This window comes from Tachypleus tridentatus, chromosome 8, assembly GCF_004210375.1.
Source record: "Tachypleus tridentatus isolate NWPU-2018 chromosome 8, ASM421037v1, whole genome shotgun sequence".
NCBI lineage: Eukaryota > Metazoa > Arthropoda > Merostomata > Xiphosura > Limulidae > Tachypleus > Tachypleus tridentatus.
In genome coordinates, this window is record NC_134832.1 from 158521689 (window position 1) to 158534509 (window position 12821).

Sequence of the window (12821 nt, forward strand, 5' to 3'; positions counted from 1 at the left end):
GTCATTTATCACATGCTTGAAACCAGTTTTCTTTCTATCCAGAAGGTTGCATAAACAAAGGTACTTAATGCAAGTATCATTGAATCTAGGTGTTCTGTTTCTTCCCTTCTTATTTTAAAATTTATCTGTATTGTACTCATTATCTGTGGTGTGGTTGACAGTAGTTGGGGAAAATTTCAAGTCTACAACAATTAGATGAAGAGTCCAACAAGCATCACATAAAGTTTTTATGTAAAGTCTCTGATCTACTGACAATTATTTCCTCATTTTGAGTTGTGGAATGATAACGTCATTTGTGTGTTATTACTGTTTTTATCAAGATTTATTTGTGGATTGTTATTAAATTTATTTCTTCTAACACATACTGGTTCAATATGCTAGCTTCTTTCTACATAGTTGAGACATTGCATGTTGTACCATGACATTTATTTCATGCCCTAAATTTTACCACTATATTCATTCAAACAGAACCATTATGACATGTCCAAGGTACAAGCATAGGAAATTCTAAAAACTCAGTGTTCTCACCCTAGCTTGTTTAATTGTTAAAAAGTGATCAATGAATCACTACCATGGCATTGAAATTTACAATCAGTAATAACATGGAAGAATTAGCCCATAAAATGAAAGAATGAAAAGATATTCTTTTGCTCTTACACTTTCACACAGTATTGTACAAAGAGACTAATTAAACAAACTGTATGTGATGTATAATAAGCACTTTTGTTAAAAGATGTTTTTATTTTTCACCCAGCATCTGTTAATTGAAGTAGCCGGCCAGTGAAAACAATACAGCCCACTACAGTGATAACTAGATTCACATTAATAGTTCAAAAAACAAATATCCCAATATACATGTTGAAATATATTGACCATGAAGACTGGCATCATTTTGGACAAGAAAATTAACAGATTGTTTTTCTTAGATTTCTTCTATAGCAGTAGTATATTGGGTGCCACGACTTCCTATTATTCAGCTTGTTAGATTTTGAAAATAATATCCATTTCTCCTCCATATAAAAATGTTGTTATGAATTAGGAATAAATAAAACTCTTGCTTTGATCAAATTATTATTTTATTTGCCACATTGAACATTTTTTTATTATGTTTGTTGATAAAAAAAAAAAGAATAAACAAGAGGAAAGTTGATGTCAAACAGATATGCATTCAGATTCATCCTGATATTTTTGTGAAATCTATATCATTTAGTGTCAGAACTATGTATTATGATCTCACGTATTGCAAGTTGAACTTGCAGTCTGTGAGTTGTGGGTTGAATCCTTGTTCAAACAAACATGCTTGTTTTTTTCAGCAAAGTAGTCATTATAATCAACCCTACTTTTCTTTAATAAAAGTAACCAAAAGTTGACAGTGGATGCTGATGATTAGCTGCATTTTCTTTTGTCTTTCATAGCTAAATTTGGGATTGTTAACACAGATAGCTTTTGTGTGGCTTGATGAAAAATTCAAATAAACAAACAGACTTAGATATGTTCATTTTAAGTCAGTTTTCTAATCTGAGGCTAAACAAAATCCTTTTCAGTGTTGCTTCTGAAATTGCTGGGAATTCCTCATACAGATACTTGAAACAGTCACCATCTTTGTTTAAGATAATTACAAACTGATCTATCAAACCCAGTTTTATATGAAATGAAAGTAATAGGACATTCTTTGTGTCAACCAGACTTTCACATTCAGTGTTTTCAATTCTGGTATCCGTCTGACTTTGTGTGGTTATTACTTCTTATCCAGCACTGATTTTGTGTCATTTATCCCATTTCACAAACAAAATGTGAAAACTTTGTCTGACTGGGTGTTTAATACAACAACATTCAAAGGACTTTCAAGTTTCCACAAAATAGCCAGCCATGTTCTTTGTATTAGACCTTATTAACAACAATTTTGATAGTTTTGTATGTTTCCTTCAAGTGAATCGATTGACTAATAGGAACATACGTATATGTTACTGTTTTGAAGAACACATTTTGGACCTGTATTTAAGTTATCAGTGAACTATATCCACTCTTCATTCACAGGCTGCAACTCATAGTATTGGTATTAATACAACAATATTGTTTCAATAAAGCAGTGAACATTCTTGCTAAATGTATGGAATAAATTCTTTCTCTTGATTTCTAGAAGCTTTGGTTTAGAGTTATTTGGCATAATGGCTGTTTTCAGAAAGTAAAATAAGACAAGTTTTAAAAGACTTGTAGCAAAATTTTAATAATTATAACTCACCAGGTTGACTAATGAGTAGTTCAAACAGCAGCAGTTCTGGTTTTGAGCTATTTGATGTAACGTCTGTTTTCTAATTTCAAATAAAACTACATGGACTTTGATTTTTAAAGGATAATTATGTTAAAAAAGATGTAATGTGTAAATTAAAAAGTTAAATGGCATTAAAAAGATGAATGTCCTTTAAAAAACGAAAAATATTTGTAATGTTACTGATAAACCATAGGACAAACCATGTTTAAATTGGTGCTGTTGTTGAGAGTCATAAAATGTGGCTTGTTGTGACCTGAATGTTACAGAGACAACACAGTAGTGCAACAATGCCAGATAAAAGAAAACAATGAGTTAAAAAAACTGTGACCAATGCATAGTCTAGTTAAGAAAACTTCCTCTTTCTGATACTTGTGGAAGCAAGATGGCTAAAGTTTAATAGAGGGTTTTATTTGGAAAAGTTTGTTTTCACGTTACTCACTCCAAGCCAACTGGCACAGAGCTGAGTCTTGAATACAGGACCTAGTGTACAGATGGTTTAAAATCAGTTTGTTACTTTAGTTTTACTTTTCCCATTCTCTCTTTGTTCTGATTTATTTGTTTTTTGGTATTTCCTTAGTTTGGTGTTCATATCCCTCCATCTTATATCTAGGTGCTTTGTCTTGTCCTTTTTTTTTTCTTTATAGTTCTATTTTTTGGTATTGTTCTCAACCCTTTGGAATCCAGGGTTTAGATTTTAGAGGTTATTCTTCTTTGGAACCAGTCTCAGGCTTTGGTCCTGTCAGTGCCTTCCTCTCTCACTTCATCTCCCAGTTTTCTTTTTTCTCTAACAACCTGAAGCTTTGTATGTCCTATCTCATAATTTCAATCTTCTTTTTTCATGCTTTTCCTTTCTTATTGTTCTATTTTCTATCCACGTCTCACTGATCATCTGTATCTTCATTATTAACAGAAGGAATTATAGAATCTGTCTCTCACTGTACTTTGGATTTTTATTCTCGTCTTTTTGTTGTCCCAATAAAGTTGTGTGGTTCTTATCCTGTCATTTCTTTATCATCTCTGAATCTCTACATGTATATTTTTCTGCTTTAATTGTTTAGGGTCACCAACTGATCCATCTTGCATATTCTTCTTTGAATGAGTTTGACCATAGACATTTTTGCATCTCCTGCCAGTTTCAACATAGCACAGCCTCTTTTCGTTGTTTGTCTTTGGCGATCTCACAGACTGGTATGTGAACTAAAAGTAACACATTTGTCTACCATAACTTATATAATTATGCAGTTTCCTTTTTCTCTGGATTTTGCCTCCTACCAATTTTTATTCTCCAGTACACCCAGAAGATGGAGTGTGATGACTTTTGTTTGTTTTATTTTCCAGTCATTTTCATGTGGTTTATATACGTATTATGGTACCTTGATTAATGTACATATTTCAACACATTGACAATTTCTCATTGATAAGAAAATGAATGTAAGAAGGTGATAGTCATCTGATACAATGTTACATGAAGAACAACATCTTACACTTCTCATTCCTGGTGCCATGTGAAACCACCAAGTTGCTGTCTTTACCTCACAGGTATTACTAAACAAAAATCTGAATTGAACACAAGAGAATGGAAAATATTAAACCCATCTCCTCCTTCTAAGTGGCCAGTGTTTAAATGAAAGTTTTCTGGGAATATAATTGACATAGCCAATTCTGAACTCTTATTAAAACAAAACATATAAAACAGACAATTCTTTCCTGATCTTTCTTACTTCCAGTAAATTTTCTTTGCCTTGTCAAGAGAAAACTTGTGCTTATACAGAGATCGTGTGACCTTCCCATTGGTAGAGGGCTACAGCAGTGTGATTGTCATAAGCTGTTATAATGCACATGAGAGCTTGTTCAAGGTTGATGGCATGTGGTAGTTGTATGTAAGTGAATAGCTCTTAGTGGTGCAGAGGTAAGTAGCTATATGAAAAATATTTTTACATAAGGGAGATTTTAACCCTGTCTCTTGACTATTGAACTATCCCAGAATAAGTTAAAAATATTATAATGTTACTTGTCATTGTAGTTTGTGCAAACTAAGTTTTACTCTGGACAAAAGTTTAAGGAAAATAAATTTTGAATGTGATTACCAAGTTACAGATAAATATATTTCACTTGTAAAGGGTTCAACAATTCTTGTTTTAAGAATTTGATTTGGTTTTAGGACTTACAGTATCAAGATAATTATACTCACTATAAGTATACAAGTATAAAAGTGGAAACTTATTTCAAGACAATTTGAATTGCTATTGGTTGTAGAACATCTGTTATTTAGAAGGTTTGTTTGAAGTTCGTTCAGCATGAACCTTATTTAAGTTTCTAAAAAAGCAGAAATTTCATACCTTCTATACTTATGTTAAATAGTGTTCCTGATGAAATATAGTGTGCATGTTGTTGTATATAAGATTTCTAAGACAAATATTTTTTTCTTTTTCTTACTCTTTCAGTAAGAGGGAATTGTTCAGTGATGGCATTAATCTTTACACTGAAAAGTATGACACTCAAAACACAGCTCGGAGGGACTCCAAGTTCCTGTAGAAAAGAACAGGAAAGTTTCGAACCCACAGGAACTTGGAATCTCCTGTCTATTAAAAAAGTTTTAATAAAAATGGGCAAATGACCACATCACCCACATATGTGGAGGTCTCACAAAATGGATATGATCTCTCAATACTGTGAGAAAGATCAGAAAACGTAGGAAATGCTTGTTCATTTATTACATAAGTGCTGAAAATGAGTCTAATCTGGAAAGTCCGTTCTTTCTACCACATGGTAGAGATGTAATGCTGTCTTTACAAGAGGTAATGACCCCAAAAATATTTAATCATGCTGTAGATTATGATTTTCGTCTGCCACGGCTAGTCTTTGCCTGATTCTGGTCTCCTGGTGAGATCTGCACCGCGGTTTCTCGCTCTGCTGTCGTTGATTTTTCAGGTGGTCTCCGCTTGTAGTATTGGTCTGTGTGGCCAATCGCACTTGTAACTAGATATACATTCTTCAACTGTGCTGGTTAGGGAAGCCTATCTATTCAAAGTTTTCCTTTTTCACATGCAAAGAATACATCTTACTTGTCTCATTCTTGCCAACAATCTCCTCCATGAAGTAATAACTAAGAGTTTGTTTGTTTGTTTTGAATTTTGCACTAAGCTACTCGAGGTCTATGAGCTCATCACCCCTACTTCAGCAGTGTGAGACAAGAGAGAAGGCAACTCGTTATCACCACCCTCCGCCAACTCTTGGGCTTCTTTTTTACCAACAAATAGTGAGATTGATTGTCACCTTATAACTCCCCCACGGCTGAAAGGGCAAGCATGTTTGGTGCGACAGGGATTCAAAACCTCGACCCTCAGATTTCGAGTCAAACGCCTCAACCACCTGGCCATGCCAGTCATGAAGTTAGAGTAAGACTTAAGAGAATTTAAATTAGTTTGGTTCAGAATATCAGTGGGAATGATACTATATTAACAATAATTATAAATAAATGAATAACATATATTGCCTACAATATTTACAGGGCCATTTTTCTATTGTTTTATAATTTTAATTTTGTCAGTTGAGTACTTGTAATTAAACCATGAATTATGATGTTCTTGCATAATGTTTAAGGTCCAACAAATAGCTTAATATTTAGAACTAAATATTTTTACTCACAGTATAATAATGTTTGATACTTAGAAATTTTTACAATGTTAATAAAGTGTTTATTTTCTTACTTATTTATAATATTGTGTGTGAGGTTTATGCAATTTTTAAAGGCATTCTCTGTTGATGTTAATCATTTTAATATTTTTGTATCATTCTGCATGAAACTTAATTATTGTATTAGTTGGAAGAAGAGTATGGTGAAAAGTATACATCATTTGATTAGAATAACCATAATAGTTTCTTTTAAGTTTATTTTGGGACATTGATATTTATATGTATCAAAAGCTAGTTTGTTTACTTCCAGGGGAACTGTATAGGCCTAAATGGAGAAACTTTGATAGTTATGCAAGTTATACCTTTTTCTTACATTAATGATACATTTGTAAAGGCAGAAATGGAATATCAGTAATCATAGAATTCACATGTGTGTGTTAGTTTGTTATAACTCAAAAAAGAATTAAATAAAAAAAATGCTGCATTGACTGAAAATATCCCAGGGTACAAGCTACAGTGTGGGATCATACTATGTATGCTAGGGTTTTGAGGTGACCAAAGAAATAGGACCTACACTGCAGTGGAGATAAACTGTCTATCAGTCTTAACCTCCATTCACCAGTCTCATATAAGAAATAGAGTAGCAACACATACAGAATTAAAAATAGAAGTTAGGACAGTGAGACGTGGGTGCTCAAGCCCACAACTTCCTACATGGGAAAACAATGTGGGACATGTTTTTACACATGAAAACTACACACATGATTTATAAGATGCAATGCAACAACTGTCGTAACTTCCACATTGGGGAAAGAAGCAGAAAAATGGAAACTAGATTCAAAGAACACAAAAAACTATCTTTGCACGTTTTTCAATACGACAAATGTAATAAACACATTATCATAGGAGACTCCCAGATGCTAAGTAGGAAAACAAATGCAAAATCAAAGAAGCTCGACTTATAGATATAAAATTAGTCCATAACTTCTCATGGTTTTGAGTTATAACAAACTAGTATAATTTGTTAGAGGTTTAGGTTTGCTGTTTTAATGGAGTCATTCCTTCTGATTTTACACATTTCACTATTTAACTTCATTAAAATGTATTTATTTTCACTAATACATATTAACAATTGTGATAAAAATACTGACAGAAACAGGTTACAACTTTATTTTGCATAACAAAAGTTATAAGTGTAAAATGTTTTATAAATTCCAAAAAAATGAAAATCAAACAAATTCAAGTATTTGGAAAGACTTGAGACCTACTAGAGCGATAGCTCTGATGATAAAATGATGCTTTTGAGAAAGTCTTTAAAAGATTTAATGAATGAACATGAATTTGTAAAATGTTTTTCACTGATAAGATCAACAGTAGAGTTTTTTTATGGAGGATTAGACACTTGTTCTGCAAATATTAAGGCTAATTTGTGACACCTTTACTATTTTTCTTATAAGAGCAAAGAAGATTAGCTTATTAAAATATGTTCTATGATTTCAAAAATTTAAGAATTGGTTTTATGGTGAATCATACCATCTCAGTACATGCATCGTAAGTATGGTCTTTCACTGTCTTTTCATCCTTACTTTTAGACATGGAATTTGTCTCTGTTGATACAAAGTTTTGTAGTCAGTGAACAAATTTTCAACATCTTGTACACATGTGAACAACTCTTTCTGCCCTTATCATGAAGTTAGAAACAATTAAGGAATGTTATGAAGAAAAAGTATTTAAATGTGATTGTTTGGAAAGTTTTGAAACATTCTGTTGTGTATTGGGGGGAAGGGAGTTTCTTCTGGAAGTGGAATTTTATGTTTAAGAATAAAGAGGATTTCTTAAACTTTCAGTACACTACATCATACGTATGAAAAAATTGAATTATAAAGGTACTTGTCTCAGTTTATGATGACAGTATTGTTTGTTTATTTAATATAACCTTCCAGTGTATACAAATAATTTGTGGTCTAGGCAGAAATGACTTGAAGTTTCCCTCTTCATGTTATTGTAGCATGTATTGTGGTACCAATTACATGCTAAACAACTGAGAGAACTGTTTAGAACTAGAAAATTTAATTGGTTACCTTCAGGCAGTATTTACATTGATTAGTTTTGTGCAGTTTAATCAAAACTATGACTTAATCAATTGTCACAATAATAATAAACTAATTGCAAATAGAGATAACAATTTTCTCTATTTTTGGTAATTTTATTTATCCAAGTAATAAAAATGTTACTTTGTTTGCTTCTGAGCACAAAACTGCATACCTGACAAATTAAATCATGAACATCAGTAGAGATGCCAACCATTATGATTTAAACGTAATCATTACGATTTTGCTCATACAGACAAATATTACAAATTGTTGCAACTCCCAAATTATTATATATTATTTTGGCCAATACAATAAAGTGATAAATTGTTCCCCAGGACTTGAAAGGGGTAAAAAGAAAATTTCTAGTAAAATACAAATAAATTTTGATAATAAATAAAAGACATAGTCCATATGGCTACTTGTAATAATCATGTTTGTGCTTGAAATAATAAAAAAATATTTGTATCTCCGACATCTACCAATAGTTTAAGTGCAGTGCTTCTCCTACTGGGTACGTGGGGGGAATCCATAGTTATGTCATCAGTACTTGTCAGCCAATCAGCGCTCGTGTAGATGGGTATTTATCATTTTCTAAGCAGCATGGAAACACCAATGCGATCGTTCACAAGTTGGAAAAAAAGAGGCCTTGTTTACCAGATTGTCTTGTTTCTGGCAAATCTAAAAGGACTGAAACTGTGGAAGGGTTCTGTCTACAATCATTATGCTCAGTCATTTGAAATAGTTGGCATCTCTGTATCAGATAGTATAAAACTTTTAATTATAAATATGCTTTAATGTCTAGTTTATTGACATGCATGGATAATAAAGTTCATTAATCTTTTTAATGCCATTTAAGTTTTTTTAATATATACATTACACATTTTTAATGTGGCTCCCTTTTGAAAATCACAGTATATGTAATTTGATTTGAAATTAGAAACTGGCTGTAAAATTAAATCACTTGAAACCAGGACTGGAAAGGCCAAATTCAGGTGCCTGATGCTGCTGTTTGAACTACACATTAGTTATCCTGTCTATAATTTTGCTACACTTCTTTTAAAACATTTTTGTTACTTTCCTTTTTTGAAAATGGCCATAACATCAAATAATTTGGAACCAGGACTAGAAAGGCCAACTTCAGGTGACTTATGGTGGGTTTTGTACTTACCTCTTTGTCCTCCTGGTGAGTTACGATAATTACAGTTACACTACAGAAAGTCCTTTACAACTTCAATTACTGTAGTTTTTCTCTTAATGTTGTTGACTTGATGTAAACTTTGGTTTTATGCTCTTTATGTGTTGTTTTTTTAAACATTATTTTGTTTTACCTAAATTTCCTTTCATGAATTTTACTAAATTTACTTTTAACTTTTTACTGGATGTTTGACATAGATAGCCTAACTGCTTTGTGCTATAACACACTAAATCAACCAATCTCTCAGAAACACTGACAAAATTCCATTGCTGCTACTTCTGATAGATTGTCCACATCAACAAACTTATTACCACTGTGGATATTTTCTTGTGTAATATATTCTTTGGTACGGTACCTTTAAAAGTATACAAATGTCTAGATTTTCTCTTGGAAGCACCTTCCATCATGGAATCGTGCTCAGATGTTAGCTTCAAAACTGGTACTTGCACTATAAGTATCAACAGCATTTTGTTACCGAGTGATTATCTTGTGCTGCTACTAATCTTATTTGTCTTTTTTCAGTTGCTTGTTTCTTGTGTATCTGTTGCCATGAAACTTCCTGGTTTCTGATTTGTGAGGACCATGCTTCATGTCCAAATTAAATATTCAGGAATTACAAGGGTAATATACATTTTTGTTGGACTACATGAATAAGTGAAAGTATTTTCTTTGTTTAACACATAGAGTTTAACATTTTTGATTGACTTATCAATAAAAGGTTATTGATACAGTCCATTGAAAGGAAGTAGTAACAAGAAAATCTGCATTTTGATAATAAGGAGGAATTACAGATAAACTGGGTAAAATTATTAACAAAAATGGATAAAAACAATTGTGGATCACACTGCCATGAAAATGGAATGTAAATAGGGCATTTAAATAGAAAATCGTTTAGCTTTCATACTTTTAAGGGTTTACAGTGGTTCTCAGAGGTTTTGATAAGACATTGAAAATATAGGGCTAAGAATTCAAAATATGGAAAAGATTATTTGTAATATCTTTTGATATTTTAAGGGAACATGCTGTTGTAAAATTCAGAACAGAGAATTCTAGGTGGGATTGATCTGTTCATTTACTGATTCAGCCCCTGAGGTGCCTTTCCAGATGAAAATTTCAGTTAGAGTTATTCTGGTAGAAATTATTTTTACAATACTTTGTAGTTGATTATTAGAAAGCACCAAAATATTTAGAGTTGTATCACTTCACTTACATTTCTTATACAACCACAAAAAGCAAATATTTGGCTGTGAATATAGATAGTTTTTCTAAAATTTCTTTAAACACATTTTAAGGGTGTTGAGTGTTGATATAATTACTAGAACCTTCTTTATCATAAAAACTTTTGCTCTTGAGAATGATTGCATGAGAGATTGAAATGTTGTACTTGTTTTTAAAATATTCCTTCTTACTATAAAAGGTGTAACTTCCAATAATCTTACAGCAGTGTTGGTATTATGAGTATTTATCACATTTTCAAACAATTTTCCCTTTTTATGTAATTGTTAAGAGCAGAAAGACTTTATAACACCCCTATGTCAAAAGTTTGAATGAGTTATTCATGTTTTTGCACTTGTTAACAGAGTTTTTAGAATTCTTGCACTATTACCAGCAGCACAGTGTGTGGACTTTTAATGCCAGAAAATTGGTTCTGTGTTCTGATACACATGGTGGGTAAGCAAAGACAGCCTATTGTGTATATTTGTGCTTAATTACAAACACATAAATACTTAGAACTCAACAAAACATTTTGTTTCTGAACAGAATTTTAAAAAATTATACAACAGACATAATTGAAACACAAATTAAATTTTTATTTTCTTATTCATAATTGTATGCAATGGACAGACATCTATATTCACAAATAATATTATCCTACTAGTAAAATGTGTAAAAAATTGAAATATATAAAGTTGACATTTCAAGTCATAGTCTTAAACTGATGACATTTGAATTCATGTTTGGAAAATTCCTTGTAAACAAATTTTTCAATATTTGTGTACAGTAAGAGATATGATATCAGCTTGGTGAATAAGTATGACTTGTGTAGAGATTTCTAAAGCTAACCGTCATAGAAAATTGGCTCAGCTGAGTGCAAACCTAACTGACAGCTGTCTGTTGTTTTCAAGTAATGTTATAATAAGGTTGATAGTGTTGTTACATTTAATAAACAACAACAAAATAAAAATCAAACTTCTTTAAAGCCTCTGTTTGTATGTAATTTTCCTTTAAGTATTGTATAAGAAAGATTTAATACCAAACTTAAAATACTGAGTAACGATGTGTGGTTGTGAACAAATTTTGTACTGTGTCTTTTTGTGTAAGTATTAAAATTGATGTGTGGGTTAAAGATAAAAAAGTAGTTATATTTTGGTGTCTTTATTTTTCTTTCAAGTGAATAAAAAGTATTACATTTGTTCAGAAAGTGAGATAAAAAATAACACTTTCATTTAATATATATTAATTAGAGCATAACCTACTATTTTGTAAATTTGATCTTCATCTACATGTTCAGAGTAAATGAATGGATCATTGTGATATAATTTTTGAGCAACAAAATCTTTGAAAATGCAGAATAACTTTTTATAAACAAGTACTTGTGTTGAGCTGTACCTCATGTTTAAATGTTCTAATGCTGTGTTTTTATCACCCAGATAAATCATGATTCTATCCTATCTAAAAGTTTACATTGGATAAAATGTCATTAAAACAATTAAGTTATAAAGAGAACTACTTGCCCTGTTAAGTGCTCTTGAAGCTTTACTAGTTGCTTCACGTGTACAAGTGACAGTAAGAATAAAACCATAATAACCTGTAGGACTCACTCAACCACTAGAAATGCCTTTTTTCTGATTACAATACAGCCACAATTCAAAGCACGTTTTTCACCATTGCCTTTAAAGTCTAAAAATTGTAAATTTACAATTTATGTAGTCCCTACTTATAAGTTATATACTAATAATTTCATTTTAAAATATTGTCCAAATCTACTTACATAATTCGCAGACACTACTTGTAATGAGAATGAACAATTATGTGGTTAACTAACTCGTTTTCGTATTAACCCTCACAGACTAGCATTAGGCTTAGCAGCTACGGTAAATTCAAGTTACAGTACATTTTTACAAGTACAAATATTGCACTGGTTAATATTTACAATGTCCTTGTACACGACAATAAAATTTAAATATGTTTCACTTTTTTTCTTCTTGTAAATTTTCTTTCCTGATTCGTTTGGTTTTTCCTTGGGGGCATCACTTCACATAAATAAATCTATAAACATTTTATTGCATCATATCTTTTAACCCCAACGTATTGAATGCAATATTTTGCTTGCAAATTGTCAGTGACCTGCATAGTAAGCTACATGTGTTATCGAGCGACCTCTACAATTCCAAAAAAGTGCCAAGCGAATCTGCAAGAAAATTCTCGTCATATTAAGAATATTAAAAAGCGTACGTATGCTTATATTCTTGTCATTGTTAGTAGAATGGAATATTTTGTAATTCTAGCAGTATTATGAGGTTAAAAGGTGACAAATAGGACTTGGATGATATCACAATAGTTGTCTCCAGATCCTAAGGTAAGTAATTAATGTGATTTTAATCTGTAATGTTTAATATTGCAT

At 31.5% G+C, this 12821-nt stretch overlaps 1 protein-coding gene and 1 long non-coding RNA gene across 30 annotated transcripts in view; one reads left to right on the forward strand and one right to left on the reverse strand.

Annotated features, from left to right (window-relative positions):
* LOC143223814 (dynein axonemal heavy chain 6-like) overlaps nucleotides 1-12821 on the reverse strand; it is a 753870-nt gene that overhangs the window by 667623 nt on the left and 73426 nt on the right. The window lies entirely within an intron of this gene.
* Nucleotides 1-12821, forward strand: part of LOC143223815 (uncharacterized) — a 47650-nt gene that overhangs the window by 17266 nt on the left and 17563 nt on the right. For 7 of the 18 annotated variants that reach the window (XR_013013121.1, XR_013013125.1, XR_013013123.1 and 4 more), the window contains one exon: nucleotides 9719-12776. The exons of 1 other annotated variant lie outside the window; for it this stretch is intronic. This is a non-coding gene — a long non-coding RNA (uncharacterized LOC143223815). Of the gene's footprint in view, nucleotides 1-754; nucleotides 1441-1467; nucleotides 5671-9718; nucleotides 12777-12821 lie in introns of those variants that run through there. 10 more of the 18 variants (XR_013013128.1, XR_013013124.1, XR_013013132.1 and 7 more) reach the window with 6 other exon arrangements.